General features: G+C 54.8%; 1 protein-coding gene across 11 annotated transcripts in view; it reads left to right on the forward strand.

The window, feature by feature from the left end:
• The first annotated feature begins 7,362 nt into the window (after positions 1-7,362).
• AJM1 (apical junction component 1 homolog) overlaps positions 7,363-27,354 on the forward strand; it is a 41,621-nt gene continuing 21,629 nt past the window's right edge. For 4 of the 11 annotated variants that reach the window (XM_065572020.1, XM_065572019.1, XM_005295594.4 and 1 more), the window contains exon 1: positions 7,536-7,733. The gene's annotated coding sequence lies outside the window, so the exon portion shown is untranslated. Of the gene's footprint in view, positions 7,468-7,535; positions 7,849-25,685; positions 26,054-27,354 lie in introns of those variants that run through there. The other 7 variants (XM_065572021.1, XM_008173809.4, XM_005295599.5 and 4 more) reach the window with 4 other exon arrangements.

Here is a 27,354-nt window from a genome sequence, read left to right on the forward strand (position 1 = left end):
TCCTGGAGGCCATTTACAGCAACATAACCAAGCGCAGTGTCTACACTGACACTTTGTTGGTATAACTTTGCCACAAAAAAGCTCTGCACCTCTCGTCACCTATTTTGTCGGCAAAGCAGGGAGAGTTTTGTTGGTGGAAGGAGCATGGTGGTGTGTGCACCTTCATTGTTTTGTCAACGAAAGCTGACTTTGGTTGACAAAACTGTGTAGTGTAGACAAGGCCTGAGACTGGTGTGCGCTATTAAATCTCTTCTGGCTCTTGCAGGTGCTCCAGTGATTGATTTGTATTTTTAACAGACTGCAAAAGTCCATCAGCCCCACACAAACCCCTGGGTGGGGCAGCACCCCTCTGTTCATCCCTCTTCCTATTCAGAACCTCTCTCTGTTGAGATCCTCACAGGATCGTCCTACACACTCCAGAGCAAATGTAACTCCTTTACCGTTACTTTCTGCTGCAGCCTCTGAGCAGCAACAGAATATGTCAGAGATGCTCCAAAGACAATGCACCTGGGACATAAGGCAGCCTTGGGGATGCAGGTTCCCTCCGTACAGCACCTGGTACACGAGGCTGGAACCCAGCCCATTCGGCTGTGAATTTCCATTAGCAGACACAGGGCCCTTCTCCATGGTGTTTCAGCAGCACCCGAGACCACCGGAACAGCACAACCTGCTCACTCTGAGGACAGCTTGACCCATGCCCCCTTGGCACTCAGCTCCTGGACATTGTGCTGGGAAGGCTGCACCTGGGAGCGGCAGCAGGCAGGACAGATGGATCAGAGCAGCATGGGTTACAGGAACAGGAAGCAGTGAGAAGGCTGAGCAGCAGGGATGACCTTGCTGGCAGTGGGACCAGTGCTTCCAAGGGGAAAGCAAATGAGAGCCAGGAGTCTGGCTGGAGGCTCCTTGGCTCTCTGAATATTGCCCACACTGTACAGTCTTCACAAAGGGCCTCACAGCCTGTGAGATGGGGCAGGATCGTTGCCCCTGTGCAGTGCCCCAGGGCAGTAGGGAAATCCTCGGCCCCTTTGCTTCGGAAAAGGAGCTTGTTTGTAGATTTTGTACGAAGGAAAATAACTGATAGCAGAGCTCCCTCCCTGTCCCTGGCTTGTACTGCAGGTTACCAGCTGGCGAGGTGGGCCCAATGCCCTCACCTTTCTCTGCTAGGGCCCTGGGTATTTCTCTTAGGATACAATTGAAATGAGTTTAAGGATCTCCATCCAGTCCCCAGGGGCTATCTGTCCATGTCAGGAAACTGCCACGCACATCAGCACACTTAGGGTGTCTCTACAATGCAATGTATACCCAGGGTGCAAACTCAGGTTCAAGCCTAACACCACTTCTGTATACACACAAATCACACTAACTCAGGGCTCAGATGCAGGGTCCCAGGACCCCACAGTGGTAGAGGTCTGAGCCTGAGTCAAGCCAGGACCCAGGGTTCAAGCCCTGTTGCTTTGCAGTGTAGACACAGCTCCACTGGACTCATGCTCTGGGAGTCTGCTAAAAGCAGACTGCCTGCCAACAGTGGGGGAGCAAAGTGAGGGCAAGCAGTGTTACTGAGCATGCTCAGTACAAGCTAAGCAGAAAATCTGGGGGGCACGTGACCCCACATGCCCCCCCCCAGGTGTCCCCTTTAGCTAAAAGTATCCCATAATCCCATGGGCTGACTTTCTTTGTCCTCTGGACAGTCAGGTTTGGTGGACAGTCAAGTTTTTCCACACTGCACCATGAACAAAGGGCTAGAGTGGCCATATTTTGGAAGGGCGCTAGGAAGTCTGGGGTACAGGTGGTTGGGCCTGGGCCTACATAATGCAGTATACATGCTGGAATCCCAGGTTGGGACCCAAGGTTCAACAATTCCTAACCTGGGGTTACAAATGAGTATAGACGCTCAAGTCCTAGGTGAACAAACCAGGGTCTGATAACTTGAGTTCTGCTAAGTGTGGGCTTACATTGCAGTGTAGCCAGATCCATAGTCATCTCTAGAGTGATCTAGGACAGGGGCATCAGCAGAGCTATGCCTGGGGAACCCAGGACTGGAATAGCAGGGGGTGGTGCAGGTCAGGACTGAAATGCCTTGAGAGAGCTGGATTGGGGCGCAAAACAAGATTACCAGGGTGCACTGGTATAGCCACGTGGGATTGGAATTGCAGCGGCTTCAACAGATTAGGAGTGAGATGCAGCGGCGGAGTGGTGGAGTGGAAGTTTACACTATGCCTGGCTCTACCTGAGCAATTAGTCTAACACACATGGAATGGTCGAGTTATCCCAGCCACAGAACTCTCCGGACGTTCCAATTGATTAGTATTGGTCAGTACGAATCTGCTGCACTGTTCAAGTCCTGAGATCGCTCCGTTCTGCAGGATTCTCTGCACCAATACAGCTTTTTCCTTACCAAGAGAACCAGCAGTTCTGAATAGGGTGACCAGACAGCAAGTGTGAAAAATTGGGACAGGGGTAGGGGGATAACAGACGCCTACATAAAACAAACCCCCAAATATCGGGACTGTCCCTATAAAATCAGGACATCTGGTCACCCTAGTTCTGAAAGCAAACACTGCCCTGGGTCTCTCCCTGCTGGAGAGCTGCTCAGGGAGTTTCTCTCTCAGTTAGCAAAGTTGAACATCATTGCATTTTCTCAGAGAGCTCTCAATCTCGCACAACAGAGCCCACCATACAGACTTAGCTACTTTAAAGCAACAAGCTCATTTGAAAGACGGTGTTAATTTAACCACGATTGGACTATTGGTGGATTTAGTAACACCCCAGGGACCACGTGTCCCTGAGCAAGGCAAGCCTCCAAGCTATTCCAAGGGGACCCAGCTAGGCATTCTGGTGGCTACTAGCTTCTGTTTGCCTTCAGCAATGTATGTTACTTGGGAGCTGGCCAACAGGATTTCTCATGAGCACCTCATACCCCAGTCTAACCCCCCCTCGGAGAATCACAAGGCTGAGACAGCCCATCTGGGGGAGGGATAGCTCAGTGGTTTGAGCATTAGCTGGCTAAACCCAGGGTTGTGAGTTCAATCCTTGAGGGGGCCACTTGGGGATCTGGGGCAAAATCAGTACTTAGTCCTGCTAGTGAAGGCAGGGGGCTGGACTTGATTGACCTTTCATGGTCCCTTCCAGCTCTAGGAGATGGATATCTCCATTAATTTATCTGATGGCATTAGACACTCCACTGGCATCTAATGGAGCCAGGGATTGTTTGCCATTAAGAAGGTGACTGAAGCTGGTTATTTGTTTCCAGCTCCCAGTTCTTTAATTGGGGCCTTGCTCAGAAACAGAGGCTGGAGGCTTACCCCAAAGCCTAGCTCTGACCACTGTCAATTTACGCTGAAATTATGTGCAGACCATAATGGAGATTTTCAAAGACCCGTCTGGGATTTGCACACTTAATTCCAATTAATTGTGATGCAAATTGGACATCCAAATTCCTCTGGGGAGCTTTAAAAGTCTGCAGCCCAAACTTTTATGAAATTAACATTTCCATTTTAGTATTATTTTAGTATTATTCCAGTGAAAAACATTGTTTTAAGTAGCCATTCCTCTGCTCTGTGTGCTATAAATGCAGAGAGGCAGTTAAAAGGTATTCTTGGTATCATATCAGGTGGTAAAGATATGTTTGTTAACAAAAGATGATTTTTTAAATTGACATGATCCTCTTAAGCATGCACCATGCAAAGAGGAATGAAAGGAGCTAGTTCATCACACTTTGTTAATAGTCCCCTCCCCCCAACTCACTCAAGACATTGTACAGATTAGTCTCAGAGCTGTGTCCTTGCCAACATGGAGCGTGACCCAAAGCCCATGGAAGCTGGACTCTCATTGATTTCAGTGGGCTTTGGATCAGGCCCAAGAACACAGTATAAATATCCTACGCCACTGCAGGGTGATCAGTGTTTTAAAATGAATCATTTGAATTCTAGAATAAAAGAAGCCAACTTCAGCCTCTTAATAAGAGAAGTTGGATCCCTGGAATACGTTATAATTTCGGCTTTGGATACTGAGGTGCACAAAACTGTTTCTAGCATGAACTGAGCTCTCCAAAGGAAGCACTGATGTGAGATCGGCCTGCTAGGCTGCAGCATGGGCAAGGAATCTTTTTTGCACGTGTCTCTCTCAATCTGTCAGGAGCTTAGGGGAGCCAAGATGGCACAGCCTGGTGCTGGGAGGTCACATTCTGAAAACCGCTGAATCATTAATAACATTTCTGACCCCCATTCCAACCACTCAGGGAGCAGCAACAACGGTGGAGCAACTGTCAGGTTGCCTTAAGACCAACATTTTAACAACAAGGTTTTACCCAATCAAAGAGCACGAGAATTATTTTCCCCCCTCTTCCAGTCCATTGAAAACAGCCTTTGTTTAGAGGTAAACATTCCCCGGCATTGTCTGCAACCCAAACCTTGTGGAGTGAGCCCGGAAGTGAAACTGGTTACCAACAAAACTGAAACTCAATGGCCCATAATAATCAAAAACACAGGAATAGTTATGGACAGGAAAGGGTTGATTTTTTCATTGTTAATAATTGAAGGTATTATTAATAAAACACAAAGATATTTTTGTAACATATCATTGTTAACCCAATGGTGTCTCTTTAAAATAAAACTATGGAAAAGAATCCTTTGCACCTAAGAATCCTACAGCCCGTTCGCCAATGGACTGTAATGTTCTTCACAAGCTCTAGTGAACTGAACTTCACCACCAAGCTGTGAGGATTACTAGCTCTGTTTCACAAAGGGGGAACTAAAGGCACAAAGGTCCTCCAGATCCTCACAATTATTTGGGCTCTTCTCTTCCAGTGAAATCAATGGGAGCGAGGTGTCTAAATGCCTTTGAGGATCTGGGCCAGAGAGGGTAAGGCCAACATCTCCCAAGCTGGGGCCATCTAAATAAAAGCAGCCTGGTAGCTGAGGGTGCTCAGCACCCACAAACCTCACTGAAGGTGCTCTGCCAGTGCTCTGCAGCTCTGAAGTCAGGTCCTGTTTAGCAGGGAACTTCCGGGTGCATTTAGGTGCCTGATTGGAGATAGTCAGTGGTGTGACGGGTTGTCACCCCCGGGGTGCAGACTGGGAGCTGTGGGAACTGCTGTGCCTCTCTAAGGGCATGGCTACACTTGCCGATGTAGAGCGCTGTGAGTTAAACTCGCCTTTGGAGAGCGCAGTAGGGAAAGCGCTGCAGTCTGTCCACACTGACCGCTGCTTGCGCACTGGTGTGGCCACATTTGCGGCACTTGCAGCGGCATTGGGAGCAGTGCATTATGGGCAGCTATCCCAGCATGCAAGTGACTGCAACGTGCTTTTCAAATGGGAGTGGTGGTGGGGTGGAGTGTGACAGGGAGTGTGTTGTGTGTATGTGGGGGGAGAGAGAGTGGGTTTTTGTGGGGCTGAGAGCATGTCAGCATGCTGTCTTGTAAGTTCAGACAGCAGCAGACCCCCCCCCCCCCGCCTCTCTCTCTCTCACACACAGCATTGCACACTAATCTGTCTCGGAGCAGATAAGCAGCCGGCTGTCAGAAACGGAGCTTTCAAACGGCATATCCGCATTCCTACAGCGAGTTCAAAACAATGGAAGAGTGGCCACTTGACTTAAGGGGATTATGGGTCATTCCCAGAGACTGATCAGAGTGCAGTAATGCAACACCTCGTCCACACTGGCGCTGCGGCGCTCCAGCGGGGGCGCAGCAAACGTCATTCCACTCGCCAAGGTGGAGAACCAGCAGCGCTCTACCCGCGGAGTCAGAGCGCTTTATGTGCCTTGCCGGTGTGGATGAGGAGTGAGCTAGTGCGCTCGGGGCTCCTTTAATGCACTGTAACTTGCAAGTGTAACCAAGCCCTTAGACACACAACTGCGTTGGGGACACAGCCAGCCTCACTCATGTCCTATTATCACCCAACACGACAGCAGGTGGCGCCACTCACCCAAACTAGGCTACTTGAGTGCCAACATCAGACACCAGCCAATTTCCCAGCTCCCCAGGCATGCCCCTCCTCCCACCCCTACTGGAGAATAAACCCAAAATGATATCATCTTGCACTGCACAGTGATCTGTACAGTACACTCATTAATATGTTCACCCCTCCCTCAATGTGGAGAGGAATATGCACACTTCTGGTAAACAAGCTAAGATTTTTCCCCAGACCCTTCACTTAAAGGCACACTGGTTAAGGTTAAAATATAAAACAAGTTTATTAGCTACACAAAAGGTAAATTTTAAGTTATTATAAATGATAGCAAGCAGATCAAGCAGATTACCTAATAAATAAACAAAACCTCAAACTAAGCCTGAGACACTAGAAAAATAAGATATGAATTAGCAAATTCTCACCCTGCCTGATGATACAAGCAGGCTGCAGAGTCTTAAGGGACAAACTGCATTTGCTTTGCAGCTTGTGATCCCCAGGTTTCCATATCAGGCTAGACATCCCTTTAGCCTGGGTCCAGCACTTTCCCCAGTTCAGTTTTTCTTCCTCGGGTGTTTCCAGGAGTTCTATTGAGTGGGGAGGGAAGCACAACAGATGATGTCACGCCCTGCCTTATATAGCTTTACCGTATGGCGGGAACCCCTGGTTCAAAAACAGCTCCCAGCCCAGTTTGTGGAAAAATACAGATCCCCAAAATGGAGTCCCTGGTCACACGCTCTTGCAGAGTCATAGCGGCCACTCCTTACAGGCTGTCTGAAATGTCCACAGGCAGGCTCCCAGGCCGGGGATAAGCTTCTCCTAAGGCCTATTGTTTCCCCTAATGGCCCATTACCCTGAATGGGCCCTTCCCAACCACCTCTCTAGACTGGAAGCATCTTGCCTAGTGAGTGTCACTCAAGTGTGACCACATGTGAAATACAGACACATAGACAATAGTCACAACTTTAGATACAAAAATGAGACATGCCCACAAATAGGATAATCGTATTCAGCAAATCATAACTTTTCCAATGACACCCCACATGCCCCATCTTGTACAAAATGCATCATAATTATGCCATAATCATATCATAATAATATCACTGTGAAGAATATGGGGTGCAGTGTCACAGCCAAATTCGAACATTTTGGCCCATCCCATTTTCCCAAGGCCACCAGGCTCAAGACCACCAGCCAGACCTAAATCCCAGATACTTCCCTTATGCGAACAACGGCCCCGCTCTGCATCCAGAGAGAGCAAGGGGCCGGGGGGAAACTGGGGCCATGTTCAAAGCATTCTAGGGGATTTAAACACATTGATTCTATTGCAATGGACAGAAGTGTCCCAATCCCCAAAGCTCAACTATAATGTAGCTCCCTCCCCCCGCTGTCTAGCCTCCAGGAAAGGGGAGTGGGAGGGATGGGCTGTAAAAGGCCCCGCCCTGAGGAAGCTGCTCTGAGTACGGCACGGGGGGGGACAGGCGAAAACCAGCCTCTGCAACATCCTGCGAAAAGCGGGAGGCTCGTCAGAAAAATCCTGCCGGGGAAAATGCGGGGGCTGGTGCGTGAAGGGGCGGGGGCGGGGGACCCCCTGGGCTGGGGGCCCCGCCATTGGAGGGGCTGATGGCAGAGCGAGGGAGCTGGGGGCGGGGGGGTCATCCAGGGCCAGGCTCCACCTGAGATGCGCGTTGCTCAGCCCCGGACGGACGCGGGCGCCTCGCCAGGGAAGAAGCTGGGCACTCGGGCGCGGCCCCTTTAAGGCTGCTCCTGCCCGCTGGGGGCGATGAGGAGCTGGAAGCGGCCGAGGAGCCAGGCGCAGCCCGACAGGTAGGCGGGGAGCCGGGCCCGATCCTTGCCAGGCCGGCGCTGGATGGAGCTGGCTGCAGTGTGGCCCCCCGGCCTCGGGCTGGGGATGGAGCGGGCGCGGCGGCAGGAGGCGGAGGTACGGGGAGCCCCTGCCCTGGCTGCGCCGGGCGCATCTGCGTGCGGGGAGGAAGCTCCGGCCACCTGCGGGCATGCCCGGCCGGAGGGCACGAGGGGTCCGGGCTGGGGGCTGCAGGAACCGGGGGGGGGTCCGGGCTGGGGGCTGCAGGAACCGGGGGGGTGGTGTCCAGGCTGGGGGCTGCAGGGAGCGGGGGGGGGGTCCGGGCTGGGGGCTGCAGGAACCGGGGGGGGGTCCGGGCTGGGGGCTGCAGGAACCGGGGGGGTGGTGTCCAGGCTGGGGGCTGCAGGGAGCGGGGGGGGGGTCCGGGCTGGGGGCTGCAGGGAGCGAGCGGGGAGGGGTTCCGGGGTGGGGGCTGCAGGAACCTGGGGGGTCCGGGGTGGGGGCTGCAGGAACCTGGGGGGTCCGGGGTGGGGGCTGCAGGGTGCGGGGGGGGGGATCCGGGCTGGGGGCTGCAGGGTCCGGGCTGGGAGCTGCAGGGAGCGGGAGGACACTGCTCAGTGCGGAGTTGACCCTGCAGCCCGGGTGGGGGAGGGCACGGCCCGGAGACGGGCCCCCGGGTGCACTCCGGGGGGCCCCCGCCCGGCCTCCCTTCAGGCAGCCGGGCCATGTTTGTGCCATCGCCGGGAAGCCAGGCTCCCGCAGACGGGTTAAGCTTGGCAGGAGGACCGGGCCGTGATTCCGGCGGCTGGTGGCGGGGAGGGACGATGGCCAATATTAGGGGGATCCAAAAATGTGTGTGTATGTGAGAGAGAGAGAGAGAGAGAGACGCGGCTCCTGCCTTTCCCCCCGAGTGCCCAGCCCCCTGGACCTGGGGGGCAGGTGGGGGCCACTTCCCAGAGGATGCTGCCAATAAATGAACGGGGCTTCTCCCCCCGTCTGCTTGGCAGCTTCCTGGCAAGGCTGCCCAGCCCGAGAGGAGCCTGCCCCATTCCCTGGCCATTTCCAGGGAGGAGGAGGAGGATTTATTATGTGGCCTGCAGCATGTCAGCTTAAATCCCAAGCTAGGGCTGGGCCGAGCTGTGTGGCGGGTGGTATCTGTGCTAAGGGGATGGACTTTCCCTCACCACAAGCCGCCTGCGCTGTTACTTCTCTGGGTTCCCCTGGCCTGGGGTCTTTGAGTGTTGCTGGGCTGAAGGACAGATGGACTGGAGCTCACGGGGTGTAGGGACAAGTGACACCCACAGCTGTTTGGGCAGGGAGGGGTCTGCGTGCACAGTGCCATGCGAGGCTCTGGGGTGATGGAGATGACTGGGGTGATAACCAGCTACAGAAATGAATGGACTGAATTGCATGGAGGGGTCTAACGGGAGCTTTCACAACTCCTCTGTCCCCTCTCACCACCTCCACCACCCTGTGCAGATGGGCTTTCATCCCCTTCCTCTGCATCTTGGTGGAGCTCTGCCCCCTACCCTTGGAGGGAGCTGTTTGCCTCCCATCTCTTGGATCTACCCATCCACCTCTCCTGGAGAAGTCAGTTCTCTAGTCACCCTCCCCCCAGGCTCTGGGCAGGACCTGCCACCCCACAGCCCCATGCCTGTCACATGCTCCTCCAGGTTAACACAGACTCCGCTGCCCCATTCGTCAGACCCCAAGCTACCAGGCTGAGGGGGCTCGGAGGTGAGTGTCTCACCCCTTCTGCTCCCCCTGCTGAAGGCCTGCCATGAACTGCTGAGTCAGCACGGGGAGGGGAAGAACCATGGCCCAGGCCTGTGGCCACTGTCCTCTGACTAGAATGGGCCTCTGAGTCCCCATGTGCCTTGTGACAACGCTGACCCCAAATGTGCTCTTTGGCTCTGGGCACCCCATCCCCAGGCAGCTCCTCACGTTCCGGAAGCAGGAAAGTGCCAGAAATTCAATTAGGGGAGAACTCCTCTGAGCTCTGATCAGTTTCATTGTGTCTCCCCCCTAATTGTGTGCAGGGAATGATAACCTCCCCCAGGGCCAGGGTCAGCATTCAATGGGGAGAGACAGGGTGAGCAGGGAAACCGAGTCATCTGGGGTATTATCTGCTGAACAGAACAAAATTCTCCCAGTGTGGCTGTGAGTGTGACAGTGACTTCTGGGGTCTGTGGTGAGGTATGCATGGAGGGAGGGAAGGGCTGGGCACGTGCTGGATGCCTGCCTATGTGTTAGGAGTGTGCGTGTATGTGTGTGTATGAGCGAGAGCAGACAGAGCAGGTGAGTGCGTGTCTATGGATGTGTGTGTGTGTGGAGTGCGTGTATGTGTGTGTATGAGCGAGAGCAGACCGAGCAGGTGTGTGTGTGTCTATGGGTGTGTGTGTGTGTGTGTGTGTGGAGTTTGTGTGTGTCCCAGCATAGGGCATGTGTGTGAGAGAACTGGTGCAGGGGAGTGAGTGCATAGGGTGGGGGTGAGTGCATGCGGGTGTCTGTGGGGGTGACTGTGTAGGGGACGGGGTGAGTGTATTGGGGGGATATAGGGAGTGTGAGGGGGATGAGGCGTGTGGAGGTGGAGGGCTCAATGCAGGGAGGGGAGCTATGAGGGGGTGAGTGCCTGGGGGCTGGGCATGTAGTCCATTGGCACAGCTGGGTGCTACGTCTCTCTGTCCCCATTGTACTAGGCCCATTTGGACTGTGGGGTTCTCTGCTCTCCGAGGGCAGGTCCCCAGAAGTAATGGGGTCCATGCCAGGTTCACATAGAGAGAGGGCTCCCTGGCGCCAGGGTAACAGGGTCGGTGCTGGGTCAGATGGAGAGGGGGCTCCCTGGGGTGGGATACAGGGTCAGTGCTAGGTCAGATGGGGATGGGGCTCCCTGAGGCCGGGTAGCGGGGTTGGTGCTGGGTCAAATGGGCATGAGGCCCCTGGGGGTGGGATCCGGGGTCAGTGGGATGCTGAGTCAGACAGACGGGGGGCTCTCTGGGGCTGGGATCTGGCATTGGTACTGGGTCAGACGGGGAGGGGGCTCTCTGGGGGTAGGATCTGGCATTGGTAATGAGTCAGACAGGGAGGGGGCTCTCTGGGGGTGGGATCCGGGGTCAGTGCTGGGTCAGACGGGGAGGGGGCTCTCTGGGGGTGGGATCTGGGGTCGGTGCTGGGTCAGACAGGGAGGGGGCTCTCTGGGGATGGAATCTGGGGTCGGTGCTGGTGCCGGCTGGCAGGATCTGAGCATTGAGTGTTTCCATGGCACCAGCCACACAGCAGACCCCTCCCCAGCCTTTACCACCCTCCCCTCTCGTTAGGCCCCCACAGGCAGCTCTCACCTCCAGAGTGGTGCTGGGCCAGCTACCTCGTGAGAGTGTCCTGATTGTGGCAGGGGCCTGGCACTAGGTTTTGGTGGGGGGCTGAGGGCAGGAAGTGGTGGGCCAGCTCTGGGCAGCTGCAGAGACAGGGAAAGGCGACTGGCCTGGCTGCGAGGAAGGAGCCTGCTGAGAAGGGACCCTAGCACTGAGCTCTCGTTACCCAGGCCAGAAAGGCAGGCCCTGTTTGGGGCCAAGCCCTGCAGGGGTGCTGCCAGCCTGGGTCTGGGGGCTCCCAGCTCGCTGCCCAGCACTCAGGAGCATTCTGAGCCGGGCCCGTTCCCCAGAGACCCAGGATGTTCTGGGGCTCAGCTGTGCCTGGAAGGGCCCTTCGCTTGAATGACCATGGTTGGGGTGTCTAGGTACAAAGCCCTTTCCAAGGGCCTGTGGGGCCAGTGCTCCATTCCCCCATCCCCTTTGTGCTGCTCCAGTGGGGTGAAAGGGGCAGAAATGCTTCTGGGAACCATCCCTCTTATGTCAGAGAGCTGCCAGGCTGGTGGTGTGCCCCTGGTGCAGGGACTGGGGTGCAGTGGGGGGAAGGGGCATGGCCAGAGCCTGCTGTACGCCTGCTTTTCTCAGCTATAGAGCAGCCCCTTGGCTGCTCTAACTTGTGCCAGAGGCTGAACGGGACGCACAAAGGTGGCCTCTCTACCCAGCCCACCCTGTCCCTGTGCCAAGCCCAGCTCAGCCAGCTCTGCTGCATCTTCCCTTTATGGACGGGCTGTCTGCTGCCTGGCTTCAGTGCTCCCTGCAGGCAGGTGGGGAGAGCAAGGCCAGAGGTTGCAGTGTTTGGTTTAGGAGCAGTTCAGCAGAGGCTAGCATGGCTGGGAGCAGGGGGCTTGTCAGTGCCAGCCTGGGTTCTGCGAAGAGTTGAGGACATAAAGCTTGTCTGTGACCTCTGAGGTCCTGCCCAGCAGTGTCAGCCCCTCCTACTGTGCCACTGCCCCCTCTGTGGCACCCACCGGTGGCACCCCCTCCATGGCAGTGTGGCCCTGCCCTGTGGTGTCCCCTCTCTGTGGAGCAGCCAGTCATTGATGGAAGCCCAGATCCGATGCCCCTGAACTTGAAGGGGGACAGGGGAGGGGTTGAAACTGGGCTCAGAAGTTTGCAGCTTTGAGCCCCATAGCTAGTTTGGGCCCTTTGCAGGGGCTGTGTCTCAAAGTGGTGGAAAGGGCTTCAGTCTGTCTGTCCGTCTGAGCCCCCGTGAGACAGGACAGAGCATGAGAGACCAGAATCCCTGTTGGATCCTTGCTCCTCATATTTCCCTGCCCACCCACAGGAGGCGGAAAGCCCAGCTCTCCGAGTTCTGTGGAATTCCCCCACCCATCACTGTTCCTTCTTGTGTGCCTAGAATTGGGCTGTGGGAGTGGGGGGCAGGGGAGGGTTTGTGTGTTCAGCTGTGTGCGTATGGATTTGGTAGCGAGGAGGAGGCCCATGTGTCAGAATACAGGTGTTGGTAGAGGTAAGTTCATGGACAATAGGTCAATCAATGGCTATTAGCCAGGATGGGTAGGGATGGTGTCCCTAGCCTCTGTTTGCCAGAAGCTGGGAATGGGCGACAGGGGATGGATCACTTGATGATTTTCTGTTCTGTTCATTCCCCCTGGGGCACCTGGCATTGGCCACTGTCAGAAGACAGGATACTGGGCTAGATGGACCTTTGGTCTGACCCAGTCTGGCTGTCCTTATGTGTGTGTGTGTATTTGTGTCTGGGAGGGGAGTACGTGTTTGGGTGTGTGTGGGGGGGGGGCATATTCTTGTGTGTACATTTACACTAGGGAGGGAGAGATTGGTGTGAACTCTTGTGCCTCTGGTCTGGTTTTGCCCCAGCCCCCCGAGGAGCAGGCTGAGACTGAAGCTGGTAACCTGGGGAGAAGTGGCAGTTAGTGAGTTAGTGCCCATTATGCCTCTGGCATTTAGGGCAGCGACGAAGCTCCTCCACTCCTGTCTGTTTCTGGCAAGTCTTTCAATGGTTCCCCAGCTGTGCCCCAGGTTTTTCAGCTCGGCTTCCACAGCTCGTCGCTGTGTTGCTTTCGGGCAGCCTTGTTTTCGCTTGCCTTCAGGTGTCCATCTTATTGCTACTCTGGTGATCAGTTTCCATCCAAAGCACATGGCCAATCCGTCTCCAACGCCTCCTAGTAATGATGGTGCTCAGATCCTCTTGGCTGCACTGTGTGACTAGGTCTTGGTTTGAGATTGTTCTGGGCCAAAAGATCCAGAGGAATTTTCTGCGGCAGGTTGTACGGAATGAAGACAGTTTGGACATGTTGGACTTTCTCCTTCCCCAGCATCCTGCACTATAAAGTAGCGTTGAAAGTACACAGCTCTGATAAAGCTTGAGTTTGGTTTTGGTTCTGTATATTGATGATTTCCAGACTGTATTTAAATCAGCTGCAATAAGACAGCTATCGTGACCCTTAATATTGCCTCACCACACCAATATGGATAAAGGATCATGTGCTCACCAATGTAGAAAAGGTCACATACTTGGGCAGCACCATCAGCCAGGATGGTGGAACAAGCCAGGACATCTGGAACAGAATCGATAGCGCCAGGAACACCTTCAAAGTGACAGGGCCTGTAACAAATCAGCTGCCGGAGAACCTGGGACAAGCCCCGAATTCCTGATTATCAATAGAGATTTCCCCTGAAACTCTTGTCCCAGCCTTGAAGCTGGCCTCAGAGTGACACAGTGCAACTGTCAGAACAGCTGCCTTGCAAGGAGGAGATGGCACCTAGTGGCAGCGGGCACAGGACATGGGGGGCTGGATCCAAGTGGAATCGTGCTTAGCAAGCAGGCCAGGGAAGGGAGCACTGTGCTGGTGTGGGGCCGGGCCTGGCAGTTACATTGGGCTATCTGGATCTGCCCTGCCAAGGTGAGAGGAGTCTCATGTGTCTTTTTGCAGTGGATAGGTGTGGGGAGCACGGGGGCAACAAGGTTGTGCCTGTGGGAGACCAGAGGTGTGAGATGTGTGTGCATTAGTGGGTAAGAGGAGCACTGGAGGAATGTGGGCGGTGAGCTACGCCCTGGGGATGTCACAATGCCTGTGAGTGGGGGGGAGCAGTGAGGAGGTGTGGGGGCAGGGGGAGCAAGGGGGTGTGGGCGGAGCAGTGAGGGGAGTGGGAAAGCAGTGAGGGGGTGCAGTGAGGGTGGGAGCAATGGGAGAGTGGGGGTGGGAGCTGTGATGGGGCAGGGGTTGGGTGGCAGTGAGAAGGTGTGGAGGGAGCAGTGAGGGGAGTGAAGGGGCAGGGGTGGGAGCAGCGAGGAGGTGTGGAGAGAGTAGTGAGGGGAGTGTGGGAGCAATGAAGAAGCTGGGGTAGGGGGACAATGGGGGTGGGTGTCAGTGAGGGAGTGTGGAGGGGACAGTGCGGGGGTGGGGGTAATGGGGTGTGTGGAGGAAGCAGTGAGGGGAGTGTGGAGGCAGGGGGGCAATGAGGGGTCGGGTTGGGGGGCAGCGAGGGGGTGTGGAGACAGTAGTGAGGGGAGTGTGGGAGCAGTGAGGGGGTGTGGTCAATAGGGGTGTTTGGAGGGAGCAGTGAGGGGGTATGGGGAGCAGTGAGGGGAGTGTGGAGGCAGGCAGGAGAGCAGTAAGGGGTAGGGGCAGTGGGGGTATGGGGGGAGCAGTGAAGGGAGTGTGGGGGCAGCAAGGGGGTAGGGGGGCAGTGAGGAGTGGGTGTCTGGGTGTCAGTGAGGGAGCGTGGAGGGAACAGTGAGGGGATGGAGGGCAGTGGGGGGGGGCAGTGTACCCAGGTGAACAGGAGCCCCTTAAATCAAGGTCTCGAGGCTTGCCAGTACTGGGCTCCATAGAAGAGCTGGCCTGGAGTCTGCTGGGCTCTGGGATAGCATTCGTGTCAGCTCAGCAGGGGTTGAAGGGAGGGCGGTGGGTGTGGGACTGTGCCTAGGGCCCTGCTGGGGAGCTCTAAGCTGCAGGGCGTCTCCCCTGGAGCAGTAGGTGCCACTCTCCGCCCCCCGCCTTGTGCCCGGGCTGCAGAGGTTCCAGGAGAGCAGACAGGGGAGTCGCAGGCAGCTTTGCTGTGAGGTCCGGCCCCGCCGGTGACCCTGGGCACTCGCTCTCCACACACAGCCCCAGGTGCTGGCTCTTCCCAGCAGGTCCTGCCTCAGGGCCCAGGGACGCGTCGCATTGTGCGGGGAGTCAGGTTGGCCTTGCTCCCTGGGCTCCTGCCCAGGGAGCCTTGTTCTCTGTGTCCGGGAGGTTCTGCCCACTGTGCCCTCGAACCCGCTCCGCTAGTCCTTGCTGCAGGGCACATGTCCTGGAACTAGAGGTGTAGGGGCTGCTGCAGCACCCCCTGGCATGAAGTGGTTTCCATCATATGCAGGGTTTACAGTTTGGTTCAATGGTTCTCAGGACCTCCACTCTACAAATTGTTCCAGCACCACTGGCAATGGGAGGACAGGTGAAGAGGAGTGGGTGGGAGTGGGGCCTTGGAAGAAGAGGTGGGGCAGAGGTGGGGCCTCAGGGGGAAGAGGCGGGGCAGGGGAGGTTTCAGCACTGTATGTCAGGTTTTTAAATACAGGAACTCCTCGCTTAACGTTGTAGTTATGTTCCCGAAAAATGCTACTTTAAGTGAAATGATGTTAAGCAAATCCAATTTCCTCATAAGAATTAATGTAAAAGGGGGGGGTTAGGTTCCAGGGAAATTTTTTTCGCCAGACAAAGGACATTATGTACATATACAGTATACGTTTTAAATAATTTTAAACAAACAATTTAATACTGTACTCATCAATGATGATTGTGAAGCTTGGTTGAGGCAGGAGTGTAGTGGGGTCGGGGCGTGGGGGCTTGTCCCGCTCCGCCCACCCAGCGTTCCAGCCAGGGAGTGGGGTCGGGGTCTTGGTGCGGGGCCTTACCCCACTCCGCCCACCCGGCATTCCAGCCAGGAAGCAGGCAAGCCCCAGACCCCGCTCCCCGGCAGGAGTGCCAGGCAGGTGGAATGGGGCAAGCCAAACAACCTTATAACGGAACATTGCACAACTTTAAACAAATATGTTCTCTAATAGATCAGCAACCTAATAATGAAACAATGTTAACTGGGACGACTTTAAGTGAGGAGTTACTGTATTACCAAGTTATTTGTACCCAATATTACCAAGTTATTACCAATCCTACCTGCCCTAGGCTTGGCAGGTCACTAAATTGACTGGTCAAATAACGTCTCTTGACAGTTTATTATTTGTCCATGGTCAGACATTGTCCAGTGTCCCAGGACGAATCCAAAGGAATGGGCTGATGCTGCCGGCGGCAGCCTCGGGCTCTGATCACACTGGGCGGGGTTCTTTCGGGCTCTGCAGCTTCCTTAGTCTTGTTTTGCATTGTTGAGTTACAGTCACTCCAGAAGTAATTTGTTCCTTTGTAATGAGGCGGAAGGACCTATCTACAGCTGAGCCTGCAAGAGCCCAGAGTGTCTTGGTCTTTCTGGTCACTGTTCTAAGAAATTAGCACTTTAAAATCTGTGACCATTTATGACGTGATTTGACAGGTCAATTGACCAATTCTTTTTGGATTGGTCAAATGCCCAGCCCTAATCTGCCCCTCAAGCTGCCAGCCTACCCCTGCACTCCCATAACACTAGCCCTGGCCTGCTCCTGCCCAGCCATCCTCCCGCCCCCCCCCCCCCCGCCACCGCCCATAAAACTAGCCTCTGCTCTGCCCCTGCCCTATCAACCTACTTGTAACACAAGCCCCGGCCTGCCCCTGCCAACCCGTCTCCCCCACCCCTGTAACACTAATCCCAACCCCCCCAAATAGTAGCCCTGACCTTCCCACCCCACCCCCCATAACACTAGTCCCGACCTGCCCCTGCACTGCCAACCCCCTGCATCCCATAACATGAGCCAGAAGGTGAGTGGGCTGTGGTGGTTGTCAGCAAAAGGCACAGTGGCCGTACTGGGGGGCTGGACTCATTGGGCCGCTTTGCCCTCCCCGTGGGTGAGATGCATTCAAGTACTGCAGGACAGGCCCCTGTAATTAAAGCCCTGCTTCCAGGGCTCGCTAGCCTTTGCTTTTGTGCTGGAGCAGGTGGAATGGGCAGGCCCGTTTCCCACGGGAAGGTGGGCCAACTCGAGTCAGGGGGCAGGTTGGAGCTCGTGTTATGGGGAGCGCTGGGGGTTGGCAGGCTGGGCCGTCCTTATCCATACGCAAAGTACGCAGCTTTATCCATACGCAAAGTACGCTGCTCCAGCCCCTGCCCCGCCTCTTTCCCATGGCCCCCGCCCCTGCCCCACCTCTTCCCACCCCTGCTCTGCCCCAGCCCCGCCCCTGAGGACTGCAGCAGGGCCGGGCCTGCACTCACCGGTGGTAGGAAGTGCAGGGACCCGACCCCAGCCGCGCCGCCAGTGAGTGCTGGGGGGTGGTTCCCCCCAAGCCAGCCCCCCCCTTGCAGAGGCCTCCCCCCGCACCCGGTGGGGGAGCTGCATAGGGCCCCAGAAAATAGCTAGGGACGGCCCTGTTGGCAGGTTGAGGGTTGTGCTGTGGGGTTCTGGGGGCAGGGTGACCAAATAGGAAATGTGAAAAATTGGGATGGGGTGGGAGCAATCATAGAATATCAGGGTTGGAAGGGACCTCAAGAGGTCATCTAGTCCAACCCCTTGCTCAAAGCAGGACCAATTCCCAACTAAATCATCCCAGCCAGGGCTTTGTCAAGCCGGGCCTTAAAAACCTCCAAGGAAGGAGACTCCACCACCTCCCTAGGTAACGCATTCCAGTGCTTCACCACCCTCCTAGTGAAATAGTGTTTCCTAATATCCAACCTGGACCTCCCCCACCGCAACTTGAGACCATTGCTCCTTGTTCTGTCATCTGCCACCTCTGAGAACAGCCGAGCTCCATCCTCTTTGGAACCTCCCTTCAGGTAGTTGAAGGCTGCTATCAAATCCCCCCTCATTCTTCTCTTCTGGAGACTAAACAATCCCAGTTCCCTCAGCCTCTCCTCATAAGTCATGTGCTCCAGACCCCTAATCATTTTTGTTGCCCTCCGCTGGACTCTTTCCAATTTTTCCACATCCTTCTTGTAGTGTGGGGCCCAAAACTGGACACAGTATTCCAGATGAGGCCTCACCAATGTCGAATAAAGGGGAACGATCACGTTCCTCGATCTGCTGGCAATGCCCCTACTTATACAGCCCAAAATGCCATTAGCCTTCTTGGCAACAAGAGCACACTGTTGACTCATATCCAGCTTCTCGTCCACTGTGACCCCTAGGTCCTTTTCTGCAGAACTGCTTCCTAGCCATTCGGTCCCTAGTCTGTAGCAGTGCATGGGATTCTTCCGTCCTAAGTGCAGGACTCTGCACTTGTCCTTGTTGAACCTCATCAGGGTTTTTTTTGGCCCAATCCTCTAATTTGTCTAGGTCCCTCTGTATCCGATCCCTACCCTCTAGTGTATCTACCACGCCTCCTAGTTTAGTGTCATCTGCAATAGGCACCTATAAGACAAAGCCCTGAATATCGGGATTGTCCCTATAAAATTCGGATGTCTGGTCACCCTAGATGGGGAGTTGGCAGGTCGGAGGCAGTTTTGGGGTTGTGCTGAGGGGTTGGCAGGGCGGGGCAGTGCTGTGGGGTGCAGGGGAGTTGGCAGGTCAGGAACTGTGCTATGGGATCCTGGGGGTTGGCAGTTTCGGGGGCAGGTTGGGGGTTGTGCTGAGGGGTACTGGGGGGTTGGCAGGTTGGGGGTTGTGCTGGGGGTTGGCAGGTTGGGGGTTGTGCTGTGAGGTTGGCAGTTTTGGGGGCAGGTTGGGGGTTGTGCTGGGGGGTTGGCAGTTTTGGGGGCAGGTTGGGGGTTGTGCTGGGGGGTTGGCAGGTTGGGGGTTGTGCTGGGGGGTGCTGGGAGGTTGGCAGGTTGGGGGTTGTGCTGGGGGGGTTGGCAGGTTGGGGGTTGGCAGTTTCAGGGGCAGGTTGGGGGTTGTGCTGGGGGGGTTGGCAGGTTGGGGGTTGGCAGTTTCAGGGGCAGGTTGGGGGTTGTGCTGGGGGGGTTGGCAGGTTGGGGGTTGGCAGTTTCAGGGGCAGGTTGGGGGTTGTGCTGCGGGGTTGGCAGGTTGGGAGTTGTGCTGTGAGGTTGGCAGTTTCGGGGACAAGTTAGGAGTTGTGCTGGGGGGTTGGCAGGTTGGGGGTTGTGCTGGGAGGTTGGCAGGTTGGGAGTTGTGCTGGGAGGTTGGCAGTTTCGGGGACAGGTTAGGAGTTGTGCTGGGGGGTTGGCAGGTTGGGGGTTGTGCTGGGAGGTTGGCAGGTTGGGAGTTGTGCTGTGAGGTTGGCAGTTTCGGGGACAGGTTAGGAGTTGTGCTGGGGGGTTGGCAGGTTGGGGGTTGTGTTGGGAGGTTGGCAGTTTCAGGGGCAGGTTGGGGGTTGTGCTGGAGGGTGCTGGGGGGTTGGCAGGTTGGGGGTGCTGGGGGGTTGGCAGTTTCAGGGGCAGGTTGGGGGTTGTGCTGGGGGGTGCAGGGGGGCTGGCAGGTTGGGGGTTGTGCTGGGGGGTGCAGGGGGGCTGGCAGGTTGGGGGTTGTGCTGCGAGGTGCTGGGGGGCTGGCAGGTTGGGGGTTGTGCTGTGGGGTGCTGGGGGGTTGGCAGGTTGGGGGTTGTGCTGGGGGGCTGGCAGGTTGGGGGTTGTGCTGCGGGGTGCTGGGGGGCTGGCAGGTTGGGGGTTGTGCTGTGGGGTGCTGGGGGGTTGGCAGGTTGGGGGTTGTGTTGGGGGGCTCATAGACTCATAGACTCATAGACTTTAAGGTCAGAAGGGACCATTATGATCATCTGGTCTGACCCCCTGCACGCTGCAGGCCATAAAACCATCCCCGCCCCTTCCCTGGACTCTGCTGCTGAAGTCCCCAATCCTGTTATTAGTGACTTCAATCGGCAGAGACCCTCCTGCTAGAGATCCCTGCCCCATGCTGCGGAGGAAGGCGAAAAACCTCCAGAGGCTCAGCCAATCTGCCCTGGAGGAAAATTCCTTCCCGACCCCAAATATGGCGATCAGTAAGACCCCGAGCATATAGGCAAGAGTCTCCATCCTGACCCCTTTTAGCCATTATGCTATTTACCTACCATTGCTTGGTTTTTCTTGACAACTATGTTTTACCATTAAACCATTCCCTCCATAAACTTATCTAACTTAATCTTAAAGCCAGACAAGTCCCTCGCCCCCACCGTTTCCCTCGGAAGGCCGTTCCAATATTTCACCCCTCTAACGGTCAGAAACCTTCGTCTAATTTCAAGCCTGAACTTCCCCACGGCCAGTTTATATCCATTTGTTCTTGTATCCACGTTAGTACTAAGCTGGAATAATTCATCTCCCTCCCTTGTATTAATCCCTCTAATATATTTAAAGATAGCAATCATATCACCCCTCAGCCTTCGCTTGGTCAGACTAAACAATCCAAGCTCCTCTAGTCTCCTTTCATACGACAGGTTTTCCATTCCTCTGATCATCCTAGTGGCCCTTCTCTGCACCCGTTCCAGTTTGAGTTCATCTTTTTTAAACATGGGAGACCAGAACTGCACACAGTACTCCAAATGAGGTCTCACCAGCGCCCTGTACAACGGAAGCAGGACCTCCTTATCCCTACTAGATATACCTCGCCTAATGCATCCCAAGACAGCATTGGCTTTTTTCACCGCCACGTCACACTGTCGACTCATAGTCATCCTGCGGTCTACAAGGACCCCTAGGTCCTTCTCCTCTTCCGTTACTTCTAACCAATGCGTCCCCATCTTGTAACTAAAATTGTTATTGGTCATCCCCAAATGCATCACCTTACACTTTTCACTATTAAATTTCATCCTATTTCTGACACTCCAATTCACAAGCTCATTCAAGTCTCCCTGCAGGATATCCCTATCCTCTTCCGAATTTACAACGCCTCCCACCTTCGTATCATCCGCAAACTTTACCAGCCTACTCCTGCAATCGGTTCCGAGGTCAGTTATAAATAGATTAAATAAAATGGGTCCCAAAACCGAACCTTGGGGAACTCCACTGGTAACCTCCCTCCAACCTGACAGTTCACCCTTCAATACGACCCGCTGCATTCTCCCCATTAACCAATTACTTATCCATCTCTGGATTTTCAAATCGATCCCCATGTTTTTTAGTTTAACCAATAATTCCTCATGGGGTACAGTATCAAACGCTTTACTGAAATCCAGGTATATTAGGTCCACCGCATTTCCCTTATCTAATAAATCCGTTACCTTCTCAAAGAAGGAGATCAGATTCGTTTGGCACGATCTGCCCTTCGTAAAACCATGTTGTAAATTATCGCAATTGCCACTACCCTCCAGGTCCTCAACTAATTTCTCCTTCAAAATTTTCTCTAACACCTTGCACACTACAGATGTTAAACTAACAGGCCTGTAGTTACCCGGATCACTTTTTTTCCCTTTTTTGAAAATAGGAACCACATTAGCTATTCTCCAGTCTAACGGGACCACCCCCGAGTTTACAGATTCATTAAATATTATCGCTAACGGGCCCGCTATTTCCCGCGCCAATTCCTTCAATATTCTCGGATGAAGATCGTCCGGTCCTCCCGACTTAGCCCCATTAAGGCGTTCAAGTTTTGTTTCTACCTCGGATACGGTAATCCCCCATCCCGAACGCCCCTCTGTAATGGTGCTAGTATCCCTAATCCCTTCATTGGCCTCATTAAACACCGACGCAAAATATTCATTGAGATATTGCGCCATGCCTAGATTGTCTTTAATCTCCTCTCCGGCAATAGTCTTCAGCGGTCCCACTTCTTCTTTCTTTGCTTTCTTCCTGTTTATGTGGCTGTAAAACCTCTTACTATTGCTTTTAATTCCCCTCGCTAGGTCCAATTCTACACGGCCTTTGGCCTTTCTCACTCTATCTCTACATTCTCTGACTTCACTTTGGTACATTTCCTTACTGATCCCTCCCCTCTTCCACTCTTTGTACGCTTTCTGTTTTTTCCTAATCGCCCCTTTGAGTCGGTCGCTCATCCAGCTCGGTCTAAATCTCTTGCTTGGTAATCTTTTTCCCTTTTTGGGAATACAGGCCTCCGACAGCTCATGCATCTTTAACTTAAAGTAATCCCAGGCTTCTTCTGCCTTTAAATCCATTAATACGTTTGCCCAATCCACTTCCCTTACCAGTCCCCTTAATTTGTTAAAATTGGCCTTTTTAAAATTATAAACCCTAGTCTTTGACTTAATTCTGTTACTCCTTACCTGTATTTTAAACCGAATTAGCTCATGATCACTGGAGCCCAAATTGTCCCCTACTACCACTTCCTCAACGAGGTCCTCACTACTTACCAGAATCAAATCTAAAATGGCCTCCCCCCTCGTCGGTTCAGCTACCACTTGATGGAGGAATTGATCATCAAGCACATCTAGGAACATCTGAGCCCTATTATTGCTACTAGCGTTTGTTCCCCAATCTATTTCCGGGAAATTAAAGTCCCCCATAATTACACAGTTTCTATTGCTAATTACTTCTCTAAGCACATTAAATAGTTCCTTATCCATATCCTGGGTCGATCCCGGCGGTCTATAGCACACTCCAAGCACTATCCCCGGAGAGGCTCTAGAAGTCCTATTACCCATTGTAAGTATTGCCCAGACGGACTCTGAGTTGTCTAATCCATCCACTATTATTTCTTTACAGTTTATTTCACTATTGACATACAATGCCACCCCCCCACCTTTACCTCTGTTCCGGTCTTTCCTAAACAGCACATACCCCTCCATACCTGTGTTCCAGTCGTGACTGTCATTCCACCACGTTTCCGTTATTCCTACGATATCTGGTTTCAGCTCTTGGACCAGGAGTTCCAATTCCTCCATTTTATTACCTAGGCTTCTGGCATTGGTGTATAGACACCCTAATGTATGTCGTTTAGCCCGTCTCCCATTAGCAGCACTATATGTTGCGGGCCTCCTAGTGTCCGTCCCTCCTGTCCTTCCTATGTCCAATCTCATCTCCACAGCTATCTCTCCTCTCATTTTACTCACCTTCTCCATACTGGAATCTGGCGTGGAGATTAACTGTGCATCTCCCAACCGTCTCCCCAAACTTGCTAGTTTAAAGCTCTTTTGATAAGATGAGCCAGCCTCCCTCCCAAAAGTCTATTTCCTTCCCTACTCAGGTGAAGCCCATCCCGCGAGAACAGGTGTCTGTCCCCGAAAGCCTCCCAGTGGCCATACATCCCAAAGCCCTCCTTATAGCACCACTCCCTTAGCCAACTATTTATTCTCACAATCCTATCAGCCCTTTGCTGCCCTTCCCTCGGAACGGGCAGAATCCCACTAAAGATAATCTGAGCCTCTATCTCCTTGAGCGTCTTCCCCAGCCTGGCATAATCTCCCTTGATCCTCTCTAACGAGAACCTAGCCGTATCATTCGTTCCTACATGAAGGATTATCAGGGGGTTCTTACCTGCTCCTTGTAGGATCCTTTTCAATCGCAGGTCCACATCGCGTATCTTTGCGCCCGGTAGACAGCACACCCTTCTGTTCTCCGGGTCCGCCCTGGTCACAGGCCTATCCAATCTCCTCAGTAAAGAGTCTCCAATTACATACACCTGCCGTCGCCTGGCAACAGTGTGATCTAGTAATCTAGTCTCCGATCCCTCTAGTCCTGACCTGTGCCTATTCCTATCTTCCCTTATGCCTTCCTGAATCCTCACGGGGCCCAGAATTGGTGCTGTCTCCATCAAGTCCTCCCCCCTCTCTCTTGGACTAGCAGCTCTTCTCTTCTTCCTCACCCTTCCACCTTCAGTCGCCACCTGCTGCCCCTCCAGCTCGGTATCCAAACACTCGAACCTATTCCTGAGTTCTATTCCCCCCTCACTGGCCCTTCTTTTCCTTGGCCTGCTTCTCACAGTCACATGCTTCCACCTCCCATGTTCTCCCCCTTCCATTCCCCTCTCACCATCCTCTCCCTCTGCCTCTACCTCCACCATAGGGCATTCTCCTTCAGCCCCCCCTTGCCTGTCCTCCATCAGCTTCTCAAACCCCCGCCTAAACTCCACCAGGGTATCTACCTGCATCTGCAGCCCCTTAATCTTTTCCTCCAGTAACACTATCAGGCGACACTTCATACACACATACCTGTGTTCCGGCTCCCCTGCTAGGACCATATACATACCACAGCTTCCACATGCAGCCATCTGCATTCTGTCTGCTGCTGCTGCTGCTGGGCTCATGGCTGCTGCAATCTCTGCCCACGGCACCTGTGGACTCAGAGCACACGCCACGCCGCGCCCTCCTGCCTCCCCCCTTACCTCCCCCTGCAAACTCCCTCTCAAACTCCCCTGTTAGCCGCCCTGTTTGCTGCCTCCGGTGCCGCTGCTCGCAGCTGGCAGGTTGGGGGTTGTGCTGCGGGGTGCTGGGGGGCTGGCAGGTTGGGGGTTGTGCTGTGGGGTGCTGGGGGGTTGGCAGGTTGGGGGTTGTGCTGGGGGGTGCTGGGGGGCTGGCAGGTTGGGGGTTGTGCTGGCCTTGAGGGGAGGAGGGAGCTGGTGGGAGCCCTTTGTGGTGCTGGGTGCCATTTCAGGCACCAGGGGAGACCTTTGGGCTGCTGGAGGAGGCTGTGCCCCAGGTGCCTGTGTTTTGTTCTGGGCGGCTCTGAGCACATTGCTCCCCTCCCCGTCGGTAGAACAGGGTTAGTGTCCCTTTGGGACAGGCTGCAGCGTGGCAGGTTCACAGTGCCCCAGCTGGCATCTGTGCTTCCCTTTGCCCGCACTCCACTCAACACGGGAAGTGTAAAGCTGTTGCCGTGCCGATAGCAATCACAGCAAAGCCTTTGCCAGCCAGACTCAGGGTCACTCGAACTCATGGCCACGGCAGGGAAAGTTCCCTGATGGCCCCTGTATGGTGAGGGCATAATGAGCTCCGTCCCTCCCAGGGATGTGGCCCTCTTCTCCCACATGGGCACCCAGGTCCGATTGGGCCTGGCACCACAGCTGGGTGTCCTCTCTGAGCAGTTGAGTTTATTGATCATTCCCATGGGGCCTGGCAAGCTTGGGGATGAGCCACAGAGCCTGCCCCCGCCAGTGCCCACTGCCCCGGCAGGCTGGTGAGAGACGTTCTGTTCAGTGGCCTGGTGTCCCGAGTCAGCAGATCCCAGCCCAGCACTTGGGCATCTGCCCAATCTAAGCCCCAAACCATGGGCAGGTTTAGCACAGCTTCCAGTCCTGGCCCCGGGGCAGTAGCATGGCTGCTGCTTGTGTAGGGGGCACACCTGTGGCCCTGCCCATGCCATCCCCATTGCTCAGTGAACACAGAGCCTCCCCCCAGGGCCGGATTAACGCAGGGGCTTTAGGGGCTGCAGCCCAGGGCCCCGGGCAAGGGGGGGGGCCCGGCGCAGCAGGGCTCAGGCAGGCTACCTGCATGCCATGGCCCCACGCCACTCCTGGAAGCAGCTAGCTGCTGGCACGTCTCTGCGGCCCCTGGTTGGGGGGAGGGAGGCAGCTCCACACGCTGCCTCCGCCCCCAGTATCATCCCCGCAACTCTCATTGGCCGGAAACTGGCCAATGGGAGCTGTGGGGGTGGTGCTTGCAGGCGTGGGCAGCACAAGGAGACACACTGTCCCTCTCCCCCCAGGGGTGCGCAGAGACATGCTAGCAGCCGGCTGCTTCTGGGAGCAGCGTGGGGCCATGGCATGCAGGCAGGCAGCCTGAGCCCTGCTGCGCTGCTGGCCGGAGCCTGCACCTCACACCCCCTCCTGCACCCCAACCCTCTGCCCCAGGTCAGAATCCCCTCCTGCACCAAACTCCCTCCCAGAGCCTGTACCCCTCACCCCCTCCTGCACCCCAACCCTCTGCCCCAGGTCAGAATCCCCTCCTGCACCAAACTCCCTCCCAGAGCCTGTACCCCTCACCCCCTCCTGCACCCCAACACTCTGCCCCAGTCTGGAGCCCCCTCCTGCACCCAACTCCCTCCCAGAAAGAAACTAATATAACAGCTGTTCTAAGGTAAGAAGGAGGCTATTGTGAATGAACTTAACTATATTCTACATGTTTTAAAACTGAAATGTAACCACGGTACGTCTTTATGTTAATTAAAAGGCAAGTTTAGTATAGCATTAATAGCCTCGATGTCATAATTGTGATAATTTTGTTTTCAATTAGGAAAAAGATATGTATACAAGGGCCCCACAAAATCTAATAGCCATGGGCCCACAGGAGAGTTAATCCGACCTTGCCTCCCCCCACATCAATGCGGCACTTGTGAGCAACATTAACCTCCCCTTGCAACGCCCCGGCCCTCCTCCTGTGCCTCCCCCGCACATACTGCTCCTCCACAGAGAGAAATAGCACAGCGAAACCATGGCAACTGTGTGCTCCAGCGGGGATGCCAGCACCATGAGCTCAGTACCTGCTCCCAAGAGGACCCCAGGCCCCGGCTGGGCCGGGTGCCACTCACTGGCCTTCGCCAGGCAGCTTGCTCTGCTCAGCCCCTGGGCAGGGGAGCTCAGAGCCTCGGGGGCTTCAGTGCATCACAGCAGAGGTGCTGCTGGGTGGGGGAGGGTTCCTCTTAACTCCATCCAAGCCCCGGGGCTGAGCAAGCGGGGTGATCTGTAGGGGCCACTGGCACACGTACCTGGAGAGCAGAGGGCAGGGGGTTGAGTCATGGGCACTCGCTGGCCTTGGGTGCTGAGGGGCTGTGCCACGTGCTCTGACTCCACCACTCATCAGCCCTTTCTCAGGTGTGTTGTATGAGGGCTCACATGCTGCAGTGCTAGTCTCTACAACTAGCCACCGACTAATTCTCCTCACTACGCAGAGTCACCCTTGTTAGCACTTGGCTGGGAGACTTCCAGGGAAAGCTAACGTGAGATGATGGTGATTCTGTCGGTGGCATTCTCCTCGTGCTGTCTTTCACGAGATCAAGGGCCAGTCACCAGAAAACTCCTCCTGGCACTTCTCCCAGCAATCTTCCAAATTCAGCTCCCTTAGCTTCCCTCTTCGTAAAGTTCCCCTGCACTTCCAGTTGGACAGCTGCTTAGAATGCACCATGGCACAGCTGGGAAACAGCTCTGGTGTTCTGTTCCAGAGGGGACTGCCTGCTCGTGCTGGCTGACCTGACAGCTGATGGTGTATAGTTTGCAAAACGCTCTGGGAGGTGCAAGAAGGAAAGATTTTGTCAATGGGAACTATTTTCCCCAGCAGCGTCACCACCAGTGCTTAATTTGTGCTGGGGCCTGGCAGTTGAGAGCCCTGGCCCCTCTGGGCTGGTTCCTCTTTCATTACAAATGAAGCACTAGTCACCACGG

This window comes from Chrysemys picta, chromosome 18 (genome assembly GCF_011386835.1).
Source record: "Chrysemys picta bellii isolate R12L10 chromosome 18, ASM1138683v2, whole genome shotgun sequence".
NCBI classification, from domain to species: Eukaryota; Metazoa; Chordata; order Testudines; family Emydidae; genus Chrysemys; species Chrysemys picta.